The sequence below is a fragment of the Schistocerca americana genome, chromosome 7, assembly GCF_021461395.2.
Source record: "Schistocerca americana isolate TAMUIC-IGC-003095 chromosome 7, iqSchAmer2.1, whole genome shotgun sequence".
NCBI classification, from domain to species: domain Eukaryota; kingdom Metazoa; phylum Arthropoda; class Insecta; order Orthoptera; family Acrididae; genus Schistocerca; species Schistocerca americana.
The window spans coordinates 94,039,867-94,053,716 of NC_060125.1; the positions used below are offsets into that span (position 1 = coordinate 94,039,867).

Here is a 13,850-nt window from a genome sequence, read left to right on the forward strand (position 1 = left end):
TTGTATCATACTTTGTAAGCAGTGTACCACGAATGGAGCTACACCATATGTTATGTAGGAAATTCATGTGAGTAGAGGATGTTTGTATGTTTTTGTTAAAATTCCTGGTTAAATTACCCTTGTTGATCTTCAGTATTTTACTATGATGTTAACAGAAAAGCATCACCTATCCCATCCATGGCTGGGCTACCTGTGAAACCAGTCATGTGTGATCTACAAGCTACACTGCAACTTCTGTGCTGCATTCTATGCAGGCATGACAACCAACAAGCCGTCTGCCCGCATGACCGTCCACCAACAAACTGTGACCAAGAAACAGCTGGACCATCCAGTTGCTGAGCATGCTGCCCAACACAACATTCTTGATTTTAATGACTGATTCACAGCCTGTGCCATCTGGATACTTCCTAGCAACACCAGCTTTTCTGAATTGTGCACGTGGGAACTCTCCCTGCAATATATCCAACATTCCCATAACCCCCCTGGTGTTAACATTGGTTAGTCATTGTCCTTCACTCATCTATCCGCTTTCCTGTTCCCACTCCAGCACTACACAGCACTCTACTCCATCAATACACCCACAGACATTTTACTTCTCACCTTCTCCGTCTGTTGCTCCCCCCCCCCCCCCCCACCACCACCACCACCACCACCACCACCACCACCACCACCACCACTTCCCCAGCCCCTCCTGACCAACCTGATCATCATCCAACCCAGCTGCTCTACCCTCTCTCCAGCTCATCCTTGTATGCTTCCACAAGCAGCACCTTAATATCCCTCACCCCTACCCTGCTATCCCACCCCCTCCCTGCCCCATCCTCCTCCTTACCATAGTCAACCAAATTGTTGCTCACAGTCTCGCCTTGGCAGCCAGAGACAGAGGTCAAAATGGGGAGTCTTTCAGGAAAACCTGGCAGTGGATGAAATGATTGAGAGATACTATGGATATCACCCTATAAAGCAATTTGTCAGACTGAAGCCCATATGCTTTGGATATAAATTTTTGGGCTTTATGTGGTATTGATTGTTACTGTTACAATTTCTTATTGGATTATGAGAAGGACCAGGATGATGACAATGCAAACCTTCCACTGGGTTCCAAAGTAGTTTTGAAAATGCTCATTATTGATTAACTGAACAGTTACAAAAATTTTTTGACACTTACTTTACTAGTCATAACTTATTCATTCATCTGAAGGAACTGGGATTCCATGCAAGTGGAACTGTAAGAGAAAGCAGAAGGAGGAAGTGTCCCCTACCATCAGATAGTGTTATGAAAAAGAAAGAAAGGGGATATTTTGAGCTCAAATTTTATAAAAAGAAGGAAGTTTCGACCAGCAAATGGAATGACAACAAGTGTGTCACATTACCAACTAATTTCGACACTGTGTTTCCTACCATAAAAGTCCAACATTGGAATTCATCCGAAAAAGAAAATGTCAGTGTTCCACAACCACATGCATTGAATATATACAAGAATTTCATTGGGGGGAGGGGGGGGGGGGGGTGTCGATCTTCACACTTGACTAATAGAGAAACATATACATATATTGCAGTGTGTGGTAAAAAGTCGTTCTGATGCCTTTTTACAAGGGTGGTAAATATGACTGTCATGAATGCATTCTTGGCTTTCAAGAGATGCAATGAAGGAACTTTCAGTGAAAGAACACAGATTATGAAAACATACTTGAAGAAAGGTCTCAAAATGAGGTAGCTAAGGGAAGACCAACAAAACTCATTTCACCTTTCAGGAGTACAGGAGTAATATACCAGGTATGGGTATGATCAGAAACTGCACACCATCCAGAAGCATAAAAAGCACAGACAGTGCCAGTATGAGAACTGCAAAGGATAGCTGAAAACATATTGTGTAAAGTGTAATGTTACCGTCAGTATGGAATGCTTTTCCAAATATCATCTCAGGTCTTAACGTAATTTCAGTTTTGGAGAATTTTTAAGTTAAAAGATTTGTAAATGTTACTTATTGTAAAATAAGTAATTGTTTTTAAATGTTATTTTAAGTTTATTACTAGCAATTTCTTTATCCCTTATCATTTTCCCTAGTAAGCAGTGTAATAACAAAACAATAGCCAAGTGCCAAGCATCCACAAATAAGGACGGCCAAAAATTTTACATTTTGGCAACAAGTGAACAAAAATTTCTTCATAGTTCCATAAATTGGGTTGCCAAGACACCGTTTTCCAGAACTACAGAATATATATTTACTAAAAATAAATAGGGTGCTAATGGGTTAGCAGGCCTACAACCACCTAAAATACTGAACTTCCAAAAATAGATTATAGAAATCCCATATTTTATGACTGAAAAAGGATTTGATTTTCTACTTCCAAAATACTTGTGTCTGATGGGATTCAAGATCATTCACTAACAGCATTTTCACCTCTTCTTTGGTTCTGGAGTATCTGGCTCGTAAGGTTCTTCCTCAGGATTCTTACTGTCACTGACTTGAGGATATGGTTCCATTTCTGGTTCTACTTCAAGATACAGAATGTCTTTGTATTCATCTTTGAAATAGATCCTGATGTTCATAATAAGTTAATTTTTTATTGGAATTATTGCACCAGGAAACCCAACTGGTCCATTTCTTTTGGAAAAGATGCGCTGGACAAACTCATTTCCATCAATGCCCATTTTGCAATGTACCCTAGCTTTATAGCTAGTGATGAACTCAAAGTGGATATATTTCATTATGTGAGGTACTGTGTTTGCATTACTGGTCTTCAAGACATTTAGTCATTCCTATGCATTCACAGCAACTTCACCTTTTTCATTTCTAGCAGCAAAAGCGGAGTTAACATGTGTTGTATGTATGGGTTTTTGTTGTTATAGTAACATCAGCTGTCTGCCAGCATTTAGGGTTCTTCCAACTGCAAATTGGTAACTTCTGCAGGCATTTATAACTCTCTTACAAAAAGAGACCACTTGTCTTGTTTGGCATTATGGAATTCATGAAACTTTCTTCTTTTATACAAAGCTACTACGAGCTTCTTAAAATGCCTATAAGATTTAGGAGATACTATTTTGTTAATCACAGCATACACAGCTGTGAGATTTCTCATGACAACAAGATATCCTTTTTCAGAAGACTGATATCAGCTCCTTTTAATGATATTAGTGACACCTGTTTGATTCAAACAACTTTTAAATTGGTATGAGCATGTACAGAATGAAATAAATTACTACAATATACTTGTACAAAAAAATTAAAATAAATATTTTACACATTACTGAACATTTCTGCTTGTATTGAAAATTCTACTTTTCCAACAAGAGGTCCCTTTTCACTTTCCATCTTAGATATTGCTTCTTCCTACTTATATCTTGTGAAAAGACCATGAAGGTATAATTTCTGAGCTCACAAAGAGGCTTACAGTTATTCTTCCCACAAACCATTTGTGATCAGAACAGAAAAAAGGGGGGCATGACATAGGTACACAAAGCACACTATAAGATGGCTTGTGGAGTAGGGATGTAGGTGTAGACATTGGTTCTTCGTTTGAGTTCTGGTCCAGTACTTATTTATAATCTATCAGGAAGTTTCAGACATACTGCAGACTGAAAGATTCATTCTGTAGACAGTAACCAAAGCTGTGGCTAGCCCATTCCTCTGCAGTACTCTTTCTTCCTGGAGTGCTAGTCCAGAAGGACAACTTCCGAGAAGTTTGGAGGATAGGAGACAGGTACTGTGGAAGTTAAGCTGTGAGGTACAGTTTTGAGTCATGTTTGGATAGCTCAGCCTGTAAGATTATTACCCTCAAATGGCAATGTTTTGGACTGAAGTCCCAGTATAGCACACAGTTTTCATCTGCCATGAATTTTGAGGAATGGTGTTAGCAACATCATCTACAAAGCACTAAATCAAACTGATAATGAGGTGGTCATAATTGGTCAACATGGGGAAAGACATACATACTTTTAACGTGGATACTGATCTAGGATATATTGTACTTTTAGACTGGACACCAGTTTTGTAGCTTACACTTGCTACTTCTCAGATATGAATCTGTAAATTGTTGATGACAATGATTGCTTATACAGAGTAAATTGTTTGTTAAGGTTCTCCCAAAGTGCAGAGCTCCAAAAAATACGGAAGAAGTCTGTGGCAGGTACAAGTCTTGAGTCACTCTGTGAGACATGCTCATATATTCCAATTGGTGGTGCACTGCCTGCGGAAACAAGGATCTGGGTTTGAATATCAGAGTGACACACAGTTTTAACTCATTGTACATAACCAACAGATATATATTTTGTAAAGAGTACCAAAGTCCATCACATAAAAGTTAAAAAGCACGCATACAAATTTCTTAGTCTAAGACTTGAAGACAATTTTACCACCCACTGCTTCTACCCCACATTTGTCAGCTATAAGTGATGTGTCAGTATAGAGAGACTGAAGGAAAAGCAAAATAATAGAAAAATCCTTTACAAAGAATGGTCATTGCATAGGCTCTCTTTTGATGAACACTGATTGAAAGACTGATTTGTCTGCGGATAACTGATGCATTATGTAATGCAGTTTTAAGAAAGTAAGTGTGGAATGAACATGAGATGCCTCCAGAAGCTTCTTTCGTGGAGTTGTTCTAGGATACTATGACTCTGGTTAGTATCATAATACTATTCAAAATTAAGACAAGACAGTAAACCCACTTCCAGTGGGACCACGTTATCAAGTGTGGAATGATATTTCCTGAGCTTACCACAAAGTAGCTTTCTAGACTCCAATATCCAGGCAAGATGATAGTTAACACTACTTTCTTCAGTGCCTTCTCTGTGCAGACACTGACGACAAAATTACTGAACAATACAGTGTGGTACATCCCTGAATGCATATGAAGGAAAGAAAGAGAGGGTATAATATCAGCCAACATTATATAGTGTCAGAAGTTCCATGCGGATGATGCTGTAGAAGTTGCAGCATTAGAAAATTGCAGTGAAATGCAGGAAGATCTGCAGCGGATAGGCACTTGGTGCAGGGAGTGGCAACTGACCCTTAACATAAACAAATGTAATGCATTGCGAATACATAGAAAGAAGGATCCTTTATTGCATGATTATATGATAGCGCAACAAACACTGGTAGCAGTTACTTCTGTAAAATATCTGGGAGTATGCGTGCAGAATGATTTGAAGTGGAATGATCATATAAAATTAATTGTTGGTAAGGCGGGTGCCAGGTTGAGATTCATTGGGAGAGTCCTTAGAAAATGTAGTCCATCAACAAAGGAGGTGGCTTACAAAACACTCGTTCGACCTATACTTGAGTACTGCTCATCAGTGTGGGATCTGTACCAGGTCAGGTTGACAGAGGAGATACTGAAGATCCTAAGAAGAGTGGCGCGTTTCATCACAGGGTTATTTGGTAAGCATGATAGCGTTATGGAGATGATTAGCAAACTCAAGTGGCAGACTCTGCAAGCGAGGGGCTCTGATCGCAGTGTAGCTTGCTGTCCAGGTTTTGAGAGGGTGCGTTTCTGGATGAGGTATCGAATATATTGCTTCCCCCTACTTATACCTCCCGAGGAGATCACGAACGTAAAATTAGAGAGATTCGAGCGTGCATGGAGGCTTTCCGGCAGTCGTTCTTCCTGTGAACCACATGCGACTGGAACAGTAAAGGGAGGTAATGACAGTGGCATGTATAGTGCCCTCCGTCACACACCATTGGGTGGCTTGTGGAGTATAAATGTAGATGTAGATGTAGATGTACAGATGGAGAACAATTTCAGACTCAGTAATGATGGAGAAGGAAACTAATTGTACATTCTGTAAGGAAGCATCCCAGCATGCACCTCATGTGCTTAAGGAAAGCCTGAAAGACCTAAATCAGGATGGAACTAGAGGGATTTAAAAACTTCATCTCCCAGGTATAAGTAGTACAGCTAAAAGTTCTCTTTCTGCAGCATGAAAAATAGCTCCACTTCACATATTAAGTCCAAAATGTATATGAACATTTCCTTATCCAGCTGTCAGGTGTCACAAGTCATAATGAATTTTGGCATTGCCTGTTGCAGTGTGATGTGCTGTAGACAACCTAGAATCTAGATCTCAGGAGGTATGGTACATGGATGTGTCCAGACAATTGTAAATTTCATCATTAGTGAAAGTGATGTAAAACTAACCCTTGTATCACAGTGAAAGGCATTCCACTGGTGCTTGTGTGTCAATTCTGGACCCGGTTCGAAGACTGCCACTCTTAATCACTGCAGCTGTACAGTATCTTCAATCTCTCCCTGAAATCAGCTTGATAGTTCCCCATAGATGTGCAGATTTTCTGATACAGCAACTTACATGTGTTTTTTATCTGGGGAACAGGGAGATATTGAAAGGTGCGCCACTACAGAATACTGCACCTTGTCTTTTAAGCACTACTATAAGAGAAAAAAAGTTAGAAGTGGCTGCCAGAAGTAATGCTGTTCATAAACTGACAGTAACAACTTGGGGAACACAAGCAGAAACTGTGGACACTTCTGCATTAGCTTTGTGCTGTTCTACCACTGAATAAACATGCCCTGTATGGTGTAGACCTCACCATAGCACAGCAGTGGATATAGCTATGAACAACATGGTGATCATCACTGGTTGTCTATAGCCTACTCTTCTGGAGAAGTCATGTTGTCTCCCTGGAATTGCACCCCCTGACATTCAATAATATGTAAAGCAAGATAGAGAGGACCAAAGTAACAATATCTGAAGCTTATCCTTTGTTTCCTTTGTTCAGTTACCAGCAAGAACATTCACAGTTATTCCAGCAACAGTAACAGTGTTCATTGTAAAGATGCATCCAAGGAAGCAATGTACTGTAAACATGACTCAAGCGTTGAAAGATATGGGTAACTATAGTCTTTCTAAAGTACAATTTAGTCAAGTAAATACTAAGTTAGCAATAGAAGATAATGAGCAGTTATGTAGCATAATTCTGGAGGCTGTTTTCAAAGTAGCAGCTTTCTTTCCAGTAGTTATACTGTGCACAGTTTGGCTTAACGAACAACAACTATGATAATTTCCTTTTGAACCTATGTTCAGATGACATAGGTCATTCCTGATTTAGATGGCACCAGTACCTACAAAACATTATGTAATCTTAAATTTTTCCACAAGGCACACCCACAGTAGCAGCAACAACATGTTTGTCAATGATAAGGGGAGAAATATGGAACAGAATATGCCACTGATAAAGACACCTCCCCATTTCTCACTATATCTGCAATTACATGCTCATCTGACCCTTCAGACAAGACCAATATGAAACACCTTAGTACTCATTCTTTTAGCATTGTTCTGTTCCTAGCTGCATGGTTCGCTGCTAAAGAAACTATTAAAGTACATACTATTTTGCTTCTCTTTGGCTGGCTGATTAGAGACAGCAATCACAGCTTATATCATTTTTGAGGCACCTTTAAGTTTATTTGGGAGCACAATCCTGCAACAGTATGTGCAAGTACTGGGTTTCCGTGCTCTGAGCTATTTTTCTTATCTGATGATTAATTCTTGTCCACTATTAAGGCAAATGATTTTAATTTTAAATACCTTTCTCATCTCAGAGTACATTATACATGCTATAGCTCATTTCCCAAATCATCTTTTCATCAAAATAGACCACTCACACTCTACTACAGACTGCATGCTATACCGAGCACACGAGACATATGTAAATTAATCAGAACATGAAGTACTTAAGCGAAACTCACCAGACAACACTTAATATGTTCAATATGGAAAGGACAGATTGCTACTCACCACATAGAGGAAGCATTTGAGTCACAGACAGGCACAACATAAAAGACTGCTTAAATATTGAACATTCTCACAAAGTAGAAGAAAGTAGTAAAAAGCACACACACATTTTCACAGCCACAACTCACACACAAATGGTCACTGTCTCTGGGTACTGGGACTGGCTGTGACTGGGTCTGATGTGAGCAGCAATCTGCTGGAGTGAGTGGTGAAGTGAGGAGGGGATGGGATAGAAGGTTAGGGATAGCTGTACTCGAGGGGATGTGGGTTGGTGGTTGAGTGGAATAGGGAGGAGAAAGGGTGAAAGGGTGAGGCGAGGGGAAAGGATGAGGGAAGAAGAGAGAAACAGAGAATGGGAAAAGACAGAGAAACAGAGAATGGGAAAAGACAGAGAAACAGAGAATGGGAAAAGAATAGTAGCTGTGTAGTGCTGGAATGAGATCAAGGAAGGGGATAGAGAGTTGGAGGATAGGGAATAGCAAAGGTGGTGACCTGGGGAAAGAATCCAGATGGTCCAGGCTGTGAAGTAATTATTAAAGTGAAGCACATCATGTGCAGCATATTGAGCAACTGGGTGTTCAGCTGTCTCTTGGCCAGTGTTGAATGGTGGCCATTCATGCGGGCAGACAGCTTGTCAGTTGTCACGCCCACATAGAAAGCAGTACTTGGTTGCATCTTGGCTGGTAGGTCACACAGGTGCTTTCACACCTGGCTCTGCTCTGATGGATAGGAGATGCCTGGGACAGAACTGGGATAAATGATAGTGGCAGGATGTATGGGTAGGTCTGGCATCTAGGGCTATTGCAGGGATATGAGCCATGAGGCAAGGGATTTGGAGAAAGGGTGGAGTAGGGTTGGACAAGTATATTGGGTAGGTTTGGAAAACAGCAGGAAACCACTGTGAGGGGTTGGGACGACAGTGGGGAAGATATTCATAATTTCAGGGCACAACAAGAGGTAGCTGAAACCCTGGCCAAGAATGTGATTCAGTCAGTACTGAGTCAGGAGAGGAGTGCTCCTTTGTGGTTGGGCAGTGTATATGTTGGAATTGGTAAGTGAGAGGAGAGACAAGGTACAAGATATCAACTTATGGGCAAGGTTGGGAGGATTATTTTGGTCTGTGCAGGCCTCATTGAGAGCCGTGATATATTTGGAGAGTGAGTGCTCGTCACTAGAGACATCACAACCGTGGGTGGCTAGGCTATAAGGAGGGGACCTTTTGGTATAGAATGGAAAGGCAGCTGTCAAAGTGGTGGTATTCTTGATAGTTGTTATGTTTGATGTCAATGAAGGTTCTGAGGTAGGCATCCTTGAGGTGCTGGTTAACATCAAGGAAGTTGGCTTGTTGGGCTGACAAGGATCAGGTGAAGTGAATAGGGAGAAGCTGTTGAGGTTCTGGAGGAATATGGATATGGTGTCCTCACCTTCAGTGCCAATCATGAAAATGCCATTGATGAATTTGAACCAGATGAGGGATTTGAGATTCTGAGTGGTTAAGAAGGATTCCTCTAGATGGCCCACGGGCATTGGGGATATTGGTTTTCTACTTTGCAATGACTATGTGTGGTATCATGTATCAATACCCCCATGCTAGAGTTCTACAATTGGTAACAGAATTGCAAGTTTCCATTAGACATTGACAGCAGTTGCACAATATCTGACCCAACATGTGCACCAGCTGATCCACACCTCCAGCAGCCCTGTACCATGAGTGCCCTCTGCTGCCACAATACAGGACAGCCAGTGGCAACCACTGAGCCCACTTACGCTCGGAGCCACTTCAGCACATGACACTATGCAGACGGCATTTAGTCACAGTTCCAGCACCATAGTCCTTGCTTAGTACAGCGAGACTCCTCCTTGTTGACACTGTTGAGCTGGTTTCTGCTTCTTGATGCAGTATTTGTAATGATTCTTCGTTCACTTGGAGAAAAATAAGTTAAGTAAATCTTCTGTTTGCCAGCCGGTGTGGCCGAGCGGTTCTAGGCGTTGCAGTCTCTGGAACTGCGCAACCGCTACGGTCGCAGGTTCGAATCCTGCCTCGGGCATGGATGTGAGTGATGTCCTTAGGTTAGTTAGGTTTAAGTGGTTCTAAGTTCTAGGGGACTGATGACCTTAGAAGTTAAGTCCCATAGTGCTCAGAGCCATTTGAACCATTTGAACCAAATCTTCTGTTTACTATGCTTACTTGTTCACTAATCACTTCTGCTCCTATCCAGCTTTCCTACGACAGTTACTGCACCCCTCTGTAATTCACAGCTCCTTACCATTGTGTATGAAATCTTACACACCATACTATTTCTGAAAGCTCAATATTTCAACAGTCTTTTTGATCATAACTGTCTGTTACTCAACACCTTCTCTGTGTGGTGAGCAGCAAACTACCCTTCACATACTATTACTTTTCATACTAGACTTTCCATTGTTAGACAGTACTTCATAGAGTGTGTGTGTGTGTGTGTGTGTGTGTGTGTGTGTGTGTGTGGGTGGGTGGGTGTCAGGGAGGGGGAAAGGGTGAGAGGGGGAGAGGGGGAGAGGGGGAGAGGGGGAGAGGGGGAGAGAGGGGGCGAGAGGGGGTGGGGTGGGGGAGGGGTTGGGGGAGGGTGGGGGAGAGGGAGAGGGAGAGCACACTTGTTTGCACATTATTTTGCTTCTCTTTGGCTGACTGATACACATACATTTTGAACAGATGCTTACAAACATGTACAAAGAGCTGCAGAAACTGGTAAATGACAACAAATGTCAATCAAAATTATAATTGCGATTATTAATGCAGGAGTGAAACAAAAACTAAAGAATTGTTAATCAGTAAGAGACTGGGGATATGGCACTATACACAACAGATGACAGAGGTTGTACATTAGGAAAACATACCAAAAAGAACAACACGTGTTCCCCCACACATCCTTGCAGGAGGAAGTGAGAAAGCAAATAGAATAAACTCTTTGTGAGAACCAAATGAGGCTAAAGATGAATTTGATTATTTTATCAATAAGCACTGTATATGATGCGGTGATCCTAACCACTTTTGCATTTTTGTTTGAAATCCTATGTGACCTGACTCAGTACACAGTTTGAATTTATGGAGGTGATCTAGTAGGAACTATGCAAGGTACTAGGCGACTAAAGAAGAAAAATCATTTGGGTGCAATGAAATATCAAATTCAATTAGTAAGGTGTGCCTAAAAGAAATCTCTTACCTACATGATTAACTGCAGCAATACAGAAAACATGTAAACAGTTGTAAAAATGAGTGTTGTGAAACCACTGAATAAAAAGAAAAGTTAGGAAGGTGTCTCCAAATATAGCCAATATCACTAATTCATACCTATAGTAAGGCATACAGAAGTACACACATCAAAAAAAGTTTTGCGTCACCCTGGTTCCCAGAACTCCTGGAGATGGACATTGACTGTAGATATTGCATCACACACACAGTCCGTTTGACTGTTCAGAGATGTCACTAAACCCACCCAAAGATGTAAACAACCAAGCATCAGTAGCACCTATTAGATGGAGGGGGTCCAACAGCCAATCAGTTCCAGTCATTCCACCAGGAAGAAGGGACACGGCTCATGTTGTCTGTAGTCCAGCTATGCCTAGACAGACAATATCGCAGTTCGATCATGTTGTTTGTGCCAGTAAGGGCTCTCAATAAGGGAAGTGTCCAGGCATCTTGGAGTGAACCAAAGCGATGTTGTTCAGACATGGAGGAGATACAGAGAGACAGGAACTGCCCATGACATGCCTCGCTCAGACCAACCAAGGGCTACTGCTGCAGTGGATGACTGCTACCTACAGATTATGGTTCAGAGGAACTCTGACAGCTACGCCACACGACAGCGTGTTACGACTCAAACTGTACGCAATAGGCTGCATGATGCCAACTTCACTCCCAACGTCCACGGCAAGGTCCATCTTTGCAACCACGACACCATGCAGCACGGTACAGATGGGCCCAACAACATGATGAATGGACCACTCAGGATTGGCATTATGTTCTCTTCACCAATGAGTGCCACATATGCCTTCAACCAGACAGACAATTGACAGAGATGTGTTCAAAGGCAACCCAGCACATTGTCCAGCGAGTGCAACGAGGTGGAGGTGTGGAGGTTCCTTGCTGTTTTGGGGCGGCATTATGTGGGGCCAACGTACACCACTGGTGGTCATGGAAGGCGCCGTAACAGATGTACAATACGTGAATGCCATCCCCCAACCAATAGTGCAACCATATCTGCAGCACATCGGCTAAGTATTCATCTTCATGGACCACAATTCACACATCCATTGTGCACATCTTGTGAATGACTCCCTTCATGATAACAACATTGCTCTACTAGAGTGGCCAGCATGTTCTCCAGACATAAACCCAATCAAAGATGCCTGGGATAGATGGAAAAGGGCTGTTTATGGACGACTTAATCCACCAACCACTCTGTGGGATCTACACCGAATCACCATTGAGGAGTGGGACAATCTGGACCGACAGTGCCTTTATGAACTTGTGGATAGTATGCCATGATGAATACAGGCATGCATCAATGCAAGAGGAAATGCTACTGGGTATTAGAGGTACCAGTGTGTACAGCAATCTGGACCAGCACCATCGAAGGTCTCGCTGTATGTTGGTACAACATGCAATGTGTGGTTTTCATGAGCAATAAAAAGGGCGGAAATGATGTTTATGCTGATCTCTATTCCAATATTCTGTACATGCTCTGTAACTCTCGGAACCAAGGTGTTGCAAAACTTTTTTTGGTGTATGTATTACCCTTTCCCAGCCTAACGCTTTTTCAAGAAACCCAAGCTGCTTACACAAGGGTCATTCAATAAGTAATGCCCCACATTTTTTTTTCTCAGAACATGTTTATTGTTAAGAGTCAGAATTTGGTGACAATATACATCAAATGTCTTGTCCATGTCCAATTTTTCTACATAGTCTCCATCACATTCTATGGCTCTATGCCAACATTGTGGAAGAGCATGTATTCCCTGCTGGTAAAAGCTCTTATCCTGTAGGCGTAGCCATAATTTCACTGTATGACTGACACTCTCACCGTCTTCAAAGTGTGTTCCCGTAGAGTATCTTTAAGCGGCCCAAAGAGATGCAAGTCCGATGGTGCCGAGGGTGCCAGGTCTGGACTATAGGGTGGATGAGGCAATGATGTCCAACCCAATTTGGTGATGTGTTCATAGTTTCTCAGACTTGTGTGTGGGCATGCTTTATCATGTTGCAACAAGATTTCTGCTGGATTCTTGTCTGATCAAGAACATGTCAGAAACGGTTCTGGAGTTCATTCTGAGTCTTCAGGTATGCCTCTGAGTTGATGGTTGACCCTCTTGGCATCACATTCATGAGAATGACACCATCACAATCCCAGAAGACTGTCACCATGACTTTGCTGGCGGAGTGGGTTGTCTTGAATTTCTTATTTTGTGGTGAATGATGATGATGCCACTCCATGGACTGCCTTCTTGTTTCCTGTGCAAAGTGGTGCAACCAGTTTTCATCCCCCATAATGATCTGTGACAGAAAGGCATCTCCGCTGGTCTCAAAATGCTACAACAATTCAGATGAAATGGTCCTTCTTTGAATCTTGTGGTCCACTGTGAGCATTTGTGGAACCCACTGTGAGCACCTCTTCGAACATCTGAGTCTCGATCATTGCAGACGCACTTTCAATGCTGACCGACACCTATATAGCCAATTGTCAAGTTGTGATGTGATGGTCAGCACAAATCATGGATCTGCATGATTCAGCATGTCTAGAGCAATGGTTGTTGTTGTGACTTGGCAAGACAGCCAAGTCACAATGAGAGGAAGCCGAAAGGCACGCGTTAAGCTCACGCAGATTGGCGTGAGGTCTGGAACAGTTAAAGGAATTAATAGTAGCAAATAAAGTACGTAGTTGATGTAATACTTAACTTTAATCCACAATTGTAGAACATCTCTCTTGACGGTACATGTTATAACCACAATATAAAATAATATCAAATGCTATGGCGCCTTGCTAGGTCGTAGCAAATGACGTAGCTGAAGGCTATGCTAACTATTGCCTCGGCAAATGAGAGCGTAGTTGTCAGTGATC

At 41.9% G+C, this 13,850-nt stretch overlaps 1 protein-coding gene across 2 annotated transcripts in view; it reads right to left on the reverse strand.

Moving 5' to 3' along the window:
- Positions 1–13,850, reverse strand: part of LOC124621904 — a 144,964-nt gene that overhangs the window by 100,793 nt on the left and 30,321 nt on the right. The gene's annotated exons all lie outside the window — the stretch shown is intronic.